Source organism: Gavialis gangeticus, unplaced genomic scaffold, assembly GCF_001723915.1.
Source record: "Gavialis gangeticus isolate Ggan-Ray unplaced genomic scaffold, GavGan_comp1, whole genome shotgun sequence".
Lineage (NCBI taxonomy): Eukaryota > Metazoa > Chordata > Crocodylia > Gavialidae > Gavialis > Gavialis gangeticus.
This window is the reverse complement of record NW_017729003.1, coordinates 6,341,229-6,351,508: the sequence shown is the minus strand read 5'-3', so window position 1 is coordinate 6,351,508 and position 10,280 is coordinate 6,341,229. Positions and strand designations below refer to the sequence as shown.

Sequence of the window (10,280 nt, the reverse complement as noted above, 5' to 3'; positions counted from 1 at the left end):
GCTACCAGGAGTGACCAGGAATAATGGTCACAAGCTGGCAGAGGGTAAATTTAGACTAGATATCAGGAGGCGCTACTTCATGGTCAGGGCGGCTAGGATCTGGAACCAACTTCCAAGGGAAGTGGGGCTGGCTCCTACCCTGGGGATCTTTAAGAGGAGGCTAGATGTACACCCTGCTGGGGTCGTTTGACCCCCAGTACTCTTTCCTGCCATGGCAGGGGGTCAGACTAATGATCTACTCAGGTCCCTTCTGATCCTAGAAACTCTGACACTATATCTAAGTCAATGTTAGTTGTGTGAAATAAGCCAAATTCCTGGGAGGAGGTTGCTGTGTTTTTGGTAATTGTAAGCTGCTTTTGTTGATGGCCTCCAAAAAAGTATTTTAAGATGTTGGTGATAATATTGTTGATGGGAAAAAAACAACTTCTCGGGTTTTATGTTCTGAAACTGATTAGTGGCAAGTAGAAAACTACAGACTAAAAAGTGATTTCCCCAAGGACAAATCTTTTAAGTTCCTACAGACATATGAGCGCCACCCTAAGTACCTGTGAAGTACCTATGAAGCACTAAGATAACACTCTGTCCTCCCCCACCCCACCAGATAAATGGGACTATTTTGAGTTAATTGCCATTCAAGTAGCATGTGTGTAAAAATGTCTGATGCCTGTTTTGATGGGTGTCAAAGCTAGGACAATCAGCCCTGGGATATAATCCTCTATTTTTAGCCACACAATGATTTTATGGTAAGAGATTTCTGTGAAACACAGATTTATGTATTACTAGCTGAAGTACCCGTTCTTTTCCCGGGTTGTTATTTTTGTAATGGCAGTGTTTGTTTATTTTCAAAGAACTTAATACAACATATGTAGGTCAAAAATATTGCTTATTTTTAAAGAACATAGTATGACATATTTAACATTTAATATTTAACATGGAGTGAGAAAAAAGATACGTGTCAATATAATAATGGATTGAAAAAAAAAGGCAAGCGTCAATATAAAAATTCAGTGCATCCAAAATGGAGCGGTACCAGTTTGTTATGTGAGAAGCAAAGTAATCCCACTCAATGGAAGCCACCAAAATGGTCAAGTGAAAAATAACCCACCTATAATTTTCTCTGGCTGGTATTCATTGATTTTGGAAAGTTTTGAGTAGATAGGAACAGCCATTCTTCAATTATAAGTGAACATACATACACACAGAAAGACATACACTTTATTTTATATAGAGATTTTTTTTATCAGAAGAAATTAAACATAATTTATCATTGACATAATTTTTTTCAGATTTCTAGAAAACAATAGTAGAATATATAGAAAAATACACTTCCCATTCAAGTGCCATAGCTATCTGGTTATTAATTATTCCAGAGTGAGTGTCTGTCCGTCCACATGGAAGTGTTGCTCTTTCTCTATGTAGCAATAGTGGGTAAAAAAAAATTTATATCTCGGGTTAGGGCCCTAGTCTAAGATGTTTTGTTCATATCCCTCCCGAAATTTGGTCAGAGGTTGCTCACAACATGTGAATGCAGTGTTTTATCATAGGTGTATTTGGAACATAACAGAAGTGTCAGGCTGTATCAGCAAACTGTGCAAAGAAATAACTATTATGAATTGCATTTTGGGGCTTAGCTCATACTTTGAGAATCTAAGGGGTTAAATTGGTTTTTGATGGTAACTGTTTTGAGCATAGGCATCTGAAGGGTTAAGCAGTAGCTGAGCAGTGGTCTTAAGGGTCTCAGCATTGACAAATATTGTCTTGAGGCACTTAACATCTGTTCTCGAGGTCTGGTTTGATCAAGTGTATTAGGCAAGAGAAGGAATAACCTGAGTTTCTGAAAGGTTGTGACCCTAGAGAACACAAAGCTATTGGTGAAAGTCATCTCCTAATTGTTGTTTGGTACAAGTCCATAGGACCTGTTTTCTGGTAAGGACTGATGGGTCAAGCTCTTTTATTTGCATTTGACTAGGTAAAAGATGAGTTCCTGAAAGATTCAGTAATAACCTGGCAGCCAGTCCACATATCTTGTGCATAAGATGCTTTTCTGAAATCATATATTATTTTTTGGAGATTTGTAAAAATGTGTATGAGAGTTAAGCTACGCCCGCAAAATAAACCACCATCTCTTGTTTTAATCTGAACTAGTTAATTTCCTTTATTTCTCACCTGCCATGACTTTGATGGAATAAGATACAGAAATAAGCACAGTCCTGAGAGATGAGGAAGGTATCGTATCTGTGGTTCAACAAAAATAACTCTTCTGCATAACTATTATGTCTCTCTTAGATAAATAACACCTTATATATATTTAGTTCCCTCTCTCTTTGAGAACTCTCAACTTCTTGGTTGCTTGCCCCTTTATCCTTCGCATGGGTCCCAAGCAAATAGCAATCCTAGGTCACCTTGTATTTACTACTGATATCAACATTGTGGGGTTCTCTTCTCTTTGTTAGTTTTCACCCACACTCATTCCTTTCTCTTAATTTTAAGTCTCTGGGATGTTACTCAATGTCTTCAGGTATTAGATTCACTGACTCAAAGTCCTCCTTTGTTAACTCACTTCAACTTCCCAGGTAAGTCTCTCTCCAGGACCCTTCTTACATTCCCTTTTCTCTTTCTTGTAGTTTCTCCCTGTTTCTTATGGGTTGCTTTCTTCTCTTTTTTCAGCTACATTTGGGTTACTTCCCCTTTAAATCCTTCCATCCAGCTGCTGTCTCTCACAGCCAGCAGTCTCTCCCCTCTCCCTTCCCTGTGCTGCTCTCTTGTTTATGTATTCATCCGGGTCTCTCTGTCCCCCATCCTGGTAGCCCCGCCCCTTTTCTCCTGGGACTGGTTGCTAAGGTAAGTTTTCTGCTTTCCTTCACTCCCCAAAAGTACTGTGATGGGGCAGACTTGGTGCCCCGTCATAATGTGGAATAACTTTTTTCTTTCTTGTTTTTTAAAGATAAAAAGAGGTCTGTGGAACTCTTAGTCAGTTGCATCAAAATATCTGGTAAAGGGTTTGTTTTGAAATCTCAGGAAAATGTACAAGATCTGGACTGTCAGGACTGCAATTTTATTTTCCACAAACATTTACAGATGGACAATTCAGAGTTTTTTGGGGGGTTTTTTGGTTTTTAGGGGTTTTTTTATGAGAGCTCTTTAAGGTTGTCTACATTGCCTTTTAATGGTTAGTAGTATTGGTTCTCTAGAATTAGTTGCTGCTGTTTTCCTATATTTTAAAACATGTAGAAGTAACATATATTATTTTGCCTGTCAGCCTACAGATTGCCAGAATTCTGGGGGAAAGTAGTGAAGGTAGCTTATTTTGATATTGCCACTTGAATGACTTATTAAGAAGCCTAACTGCTGAACTTAGAAGCAGTATAATTTCTTGTTGTGTTCTTTGATGCTTCCCAACTTACTTGACCTATTTTTTTCCCTATCAGGGGTGTTCCTAAATGACAGAAGCAGGACAAACTGGACTATTGGTTTAGCATAGATTTACAGGCTCAATATGAATATATATAATTTTTCTTTCTAGGCTGACAAAATCCTGTACCTTTTCACTTCACAATTCAGCATGGTCAGGTACAGAGATGGACATTTTAGTGTGTTGAAAAAAATGAATATGCACCATTCAAACACTTTACAGCAGGTACTATATAGTGAGATTAAAACAAATGTTACCTCACTCCAACAGGAACTTCTTGGAAATGTGATCATTTCTAGCACCATGTGTAATGCCACTATAGATGCACATTGTGTCACAAGGCATAGCTCCACCCTCCAGCATCCTGGAAGGCTTTTCTCCTCACCACCCCCTTGGCTCCAAAGAGCCTGCCTGTGACTGACTCCAAAGTCTATTACCCCAGAGGGGTGGAGCTGAGCACATGTCTGCATGCCAACTTACTTATCAGTGATGTATTTGTTTGTGAACAAGACAGAATCCACATAGAAGCGTATTTGAAATCTTTCCCAGACTATTGCCCAATTTGAGTTTATTCTGGTAGTCATTTTGTGGTGTGTCTAAACCACACAGTTTTGGCAGTTATACTTAAAAACAGTCCTATCCATAACAAATACAGCATGAATCCACCTTGTTAAAATTTTAATTTTGCAGTAAAAATATCTATTCCTGTCCTGTCAGCATCTTTGGCCTTAGCTGCAAGCTTAGCAAGGACACTGAGCAAGATCTTGTGAGGAGTTGAATCCATGTATGATTATTTGTAGGTTGACTGAGTGCATTTCAAGGTTGCTGTGTTTGGAAAAGGCCATGGCTGGGGCAAAGGGGTCTGTTGGAAACCTTTCCTGAAGCTGAGATTGTGTCAGACCTCCATAGGACATTGTTTGGAAAGAGCAGTGTCATGGGCAGCTCTGCTGGAATGTGCATGTGTGCTTCACATTGTACTGCAGTCAGACCTGGATGCATCACCGCTGACCCTGTAAGTACCTGGCACTATAACTTCACATGAACCAAGTGCCCTTAGATGGTAAAGCCTCCTAAAAATTAGCAACACGCTCCCTGCATTGCCAGCCTCTTGCATCTTGGTGAGGTAGGTGCAGCATGGTGCCAGCACTCTCTTGATAGCCCAGAGTGCCTTTTGCACTACTTCTTCCACTGTGCAATTGCTGTGCCCTATGGATGCATACACACAGCTAAGTCAACTTCAAATAAGGTGACTTAACTAAGTCAACTTAATTAAGTTGACTTAAGTAAAGCCACATTGGGGCATACACACGTATAGCTTCTTGACATGGTAGCAGCAATCTTGTGAGCCCTCCCCTGCACAAGCCTCTGATCCCTAGCTTAGAAATGACTTAACTAATCCGACTCAGGATAATAGACTTCGGAGGTGTATTGTCTTGCACCACATTTAAGTCAACTCTGCTCTACATACATATGTATGCTCTGACAGTTAAGCTGACTTAACTTTCAGAAAGTTGTTATTTGTGTACTCATCCCAGGTCAGCAAAGATTCAGAGGCTGCCAGGGTTTGTGAACTTCCAAACAGTGATGGTGATGTTGATGGCTACAACAATTGTGACATTCTTCTCTGCAGTGAGGCATGCTTTTCTGCTGATGACTTGTCATGCAAATGTGGAGGCCAGTTCAATGCATATCTCTGTGAAGATAGCCTGGTGCATCCTGAAGTTTTACTGCCATTGCTTCTTATCCCAGGTGCTCCCATTGGCTCATGCTCATGTTGCACGTTGCCCTGAAACACTGATATAGGGTCTGTGCCATGTACCCTTCTGCTGAGTTTTGTATGACTCAATATTCTTTCTCTTGTCTTGTTCCACCACTGAAAAATCCTATTTGAGCCTCTTTCCTTCTCTGACCTTCACTGGGTTCATGTTGTTGTGTATGAAATATTTTCTTTGGCAGTGAATGCCAGTGAACATGTTGTGTAAGTAAATATGTTAAAACTATATTAATTTATCACTTCAACTTAGTTTTGAAGCATATTACAGGACTTGCAGTTTGTGGGAGAGGTGAAACTAGCCATTAACTTTCTCATTATATGTTTGAGCTTTGTTCCAGACTAGTTGGTAGAAAAGGGAGGCAACAGTGAAATAAAAACACACAACAAAATAGGACAAATGGCAATGGCATGGTTATACGAGTAGTTTATGAAGAGCTGAAGTGAAATTCCTACAAATACTGACAGATCACACTTACAAATATACCCTCTTAAAAGCACTCTTTCCACTCAATTTTCCAAATAATAATTAATTTTCTCTCACACATTTAAATGTCAGGTAAGCATAATTTTACACTATAAATAATAGAGCAGAAAGAAAAAAATTATTATATGAACAACGCTATTCTGAATGTGATATAAGAATAAGTGACTCAGTAGCAATATCATTGGTATGATGGTGCTTGCTTATTTAAAAAAACTATTCCAACAATTGAGGTATGAAGTAATATACACAGAAAATTCCACCACATCTAGAACTATTAAAGTCTCTTTGTAAAATGTAGATCATTGAAATATTTTGAAATTATTGTGTTTTGTCAGATGCTGTTGTCCTGTGGGGGGGGGGAGGCAGGCCAACTGTCAGGATCTCAATATGGTGTTGTTAGATGGGAGGGTGTGACACAATTGCACATATACAAACACACAAATCAGCCAGGAAAGAAAGAGAGGCAGAAACCTGGGAGCTTGGGACTGGAAACTGAGGCAGACAGCTGAGAGATTGGGGGGCAGATAAGTGGTGGCAAGGAGGAAACAGTCAGGAAACAGAAAAGCCCAACTCGGGTTTCAAAATGACAGGTTTATTAAACAGACAACACACTACACAGCCCCATGAAGTTATTGATTCACACACACACTCACCCACACACTCTCTCACACACACACACGCAATCACAATGCCAGCAGGAGAAAGAGACTCAGTGGAAGGGTTGAAGTGCAGATAGGGAAGAGAAACAGAGTCCAAGTCCTTGGTTGAAGACAAGGGTGGGGATGATAGCTACCTATCCAGGCTGGAAAGGGGTCTTTATCCAGTAGGTGTTGCTCAGAGGGGTGTTGCCAGCAGGGCCTCTAGGTGGATAACTGGTGTGGCATGGTGCTGGTCCAGATGGAGAGGGCATCCCAAGGAGTCAGTCTTCACTACCCCTTTTATGGGGCAGACTACCTCTGATCTCCTATGGGGAGGGCATGTCCAGGCAATGTCAGTCCTGCTCCAGAGGGTTCCAGGTGTTCTTACTGAGCATGTTCAGCCTTGGCACAATGCTGGGTTGCCTCATCTTTTATTCCTTGAATGCTGAGGGTGGTTCCAAGGGCCGGGTCACTGGTCCAGGTATTGGTGTTGATGGTTCAGTCATTCAGAGGGAGCTATTTTTAGACCTACTGCCTTTGTCCCTCAAGCACCCTCATTCACCCCCATTCATTCAGCAACCAAGTTACATAGGAGGAGTAGGTATGAGCCATAGGTTACAACATACTTACACAACAGGCCATGGGGACAAGATGGAGACTTGACAAACAAAATGGAAACTTGACATAACTTATGCTAACTTAGGTGTGTGGGCCTAAATCATATAGTATCAGTAAAACAGTAATATAGAACAGTAAAAATCAATATAAACATAATAATTATACAATATAAAGAAAGAGGAAAAAACAAATACAACTTTGTACCAAAATAAAATGCTGAAGCTTATCCTATGTCATAGCTCACTTATCTATAGGGAATAGAGATGGAGAGAAAAAGTCAGAAATGGTTGGGGAAGGGGAGGGAATGCATTTAAGAGAAAAGAAAAAAATGGGGGTTTTGCTACAGTGCCACTTGGCAGCTTTAGGAGACTTATGCTTCTCTCTTTCCCCATTCTATAACCAAATATTTTAGTAGTTGCACTTGGAAGTGTGTTCAGCAGGTATTTTCCTTCATTCACTTTTGTTCCTTTTTTCGGCACCCTGTTAACTTTTGGAAAAGATGTGCAAAGCTGAAAGAAGCAAGCTAGATGACTTCTGGTGGTAGTAAAAACATCCCTGGTCAATGAACCAGTGTTTAATCTTCTTACAAGTTTTGGGTGGTATTTTTTACTTTTATTGATGCACTTACATCTAGGAAGTGGAGGAGTGAAAGATGGGAGCATGCTGGAAAGAAAATAATAACTATTTGTAATAATGCATATGTTGTTATTAGGGCTGAGCAAAGCTTTGGTTGGTGATTTGATTACAAGGAGATTCAGCCCAATTTGGTGGCTGAAGCTTCAAATTTGAATCAAATCAGGAGACCCATTAACGTCTTTGAATTAAAACAGAAGCCTCCCCACCACTTCCCAACCTAGCAACTAGTGCTTCCTGGGTCTGGGGGCGGGGCACCAGGGCTCCCCCTGAGGCTGATCATCACGCCGGGGGGAGGTGTGGGGAGGGGTTCATCACTGAGCATTTGCAGGGAGGGCCATGCTCCTGTGGGACGCTTCATCCTCCCCACCATCTCATCATTCATGAGTAGCACCTGGTGCCTCGAAGTATATAGAAAAAGCATATAAAGCTTATGTCTATGGCCAAATCTCTGATTCTTTGAATCAGAATCAAATCTTCAGATTCAGATTTGGCCATATTGAATTGGGACAGTGATCCAAATCAGCTAATTGAATCACTGCCCTCCAATTCGGGCTGAATCTGAATCCCAATCGAATATGACGTGCTTTGCACACCCCTAGTTGTTATCACATTTTAACACAACAGAGCCTAAACTCAAAACTGAGATCAGTGGCCCACCTATAATGCAACAAAGTCTCTGCCACAAAATATTTACAATGAAAATAGATATGCCAGGAAATAAAAGTGCAACGTGAAACACAAAGTGAAGTGAGTTTCTCAATGCCACACAACAATTCAGTTGTATAATTAAGACTAATACATTACATACGATTAGAGTGCCTGCCATGTTAGAGGTGAGTGCATAATCTGCATAGAGCCCGTATTCAAATATAAAATGGTCCTGCCATGCTACCCCCTAAGTCTGGTTTTAAATGTGATTTGTCCTGTGTAGAGTTGGGTGCATTTTTTTAGCTCAACTCTTTTTTTTTTTTCTTCTTCCAATTAAAAAAAAATGCAGATTTGGTGTCAGTCAAGAATGTTTTCATACTTTTGAAACATTATCCTTATAAGAAACACAGACACACTCACACAATCTGAAAGTAATAATTTATTCTGATTATTTTAATATATTTTGCTTAATTTTCAAACAGAAGCTTCCCTCAGTTTTATTTTTCATAAAGTTTAATTTGGCTCAGAACACTTTTTAGAAGTTTTTGAAGCTGCCAACAAATAAAAAATAAAGGAAATGTGGGGTAAGAGGAGAAAAAAATATATCTCATCCTGATTTCTTGAAATTACAGTTACCATTTTTTGTAAATTATAACAACTAGATAATTTGTAGGTATAAATGGTAGGTATATTAATGAGTCATATTAAAAATCATATTCAGACCTCTAATTTGTCCCTTCTAACGTTATTATCCTTTGCCTTGCATATTGTTTGTAACTCTCATAAACAAATATAATACTTCTCATTCACTGCTAAATGGTTTTTGTTTTCAGTATTTTACTTAATTTATTTATTATTATTTCAACAATATAAGTGCTGGAATTAGAATGGTGTATGTAAGATAGTGATCTGTTTGGTGAAATTTAGGGTTCATCAATTTTTGTATTACCAACACAGCAGGAATACTAGAAAATGAAAGTAACTTTGGCACTTAAAAATGTACCCCTGAAAAAGTACTATTTATTTAGGCTGTGTGTAACTTAAGAAATAATAATCCTGGTCCTTCTTTCAATGTATGTGCTATTCCATTCAGTTCTAGGCTCCAAAGTTACAGGAATGAAACAAGGATCTAAAGAGCAAAAGGCACTTGTACTAGGGTTATGTGAAATTTCTATGGCAATTTCATTTCAACACTGTTTAGATTTATTTCAAGGTTGAAACAGAAAAATCAAAATGAAACAAAGGCCATCAAAATAGCCTTGAAACAGAATGAGGCTAGTCAAATTGGTTCGAAAGTTGAAAAGTTTTGACCATAGCGCTAGGGCTGGGAAGTCAGTTCAGCTGGGCTGACTTCCCATGCTTGATGCAAGATCCGGCAGGGGGTGGGTTGGCAGCCCAGCTGGGCTGATTTCTTGCCTCCTGTGCTAGACGGTGCTGAGTTCCTTTCCCCAGTCCCACGGTCTGGCAAAATGGTGAAAACAGCATCAAAGCACCCTCACTGTTTCAATGAAGTGAAAAGGTGGGGCTGTTTTGACTTGAATTATATTCGATAAAAAACACTGTTCCATCCAGACCTCAAGACTGAAGTCACAACAGAACAGTGCCGTTTCACACATCCCTAACTTTTACATGTTCTCTGGGAGTGGGGGTGGGGTGGTGCTTTAATTAAAACAGCTCTAAGTAAAGCACTGCAGTGCTTTCATATCCGTGTCCCCATGCTTCAAAATGACTGTGGAGGCACTTGAACTCAAGCTCATTCAATGAGCTTTAGTTCAAGCACCCCACTACCATTCTGAAGTGCAGAGATGAGATGTGGGAAGCTGCTGGAGACCGGTAATTGTCTCACTCCAGCAGACTTGATTAATCCAGTCTGCTCCGACGCACTGTAATTACAGTGCATCAGAGAAGCCTCTGTGCTCATGTACAAGCACCCAAAGAGATATGCTTATTTTGCTTTCCAATTGCCCTACCTTGTTCAAAAGGTGACTTCCTGGAATGGAAAAGTTAGTGTATATATTTTTGTTCCTGTATCACTGCCTGAAAGAAGGCAAGTAAAGAAAAAGGAAGCTG

The 10,280-nt window shown here is 39.8% G+C and overlaps 1 long non-coding RNA gene across 1 annotated transcript in view; it reads left to right on the top strand.

Annotated features, from left to right (window-relative positions):
* Window positions 1-2,754: 2,754 nt before the first annotated feature.
* The window catches only part of LOC109291037, a 15,134-nt gene continuing 7,608 nt past the window's right edge, over window positions 2,755-10,280 (top strand). Inside the window, exons 1-2 of the long non-coding RNA XR_002095738.1 lie at window positions 2,755-2,841; window positions 2,999-3,003. This is a non-coding gene — a long non-coding RNA (uncharacterized LOC109291037). The remainder of the gene's footprint in view (window positions 2,842-2,998; window positions 3,004-10,280) is intronic.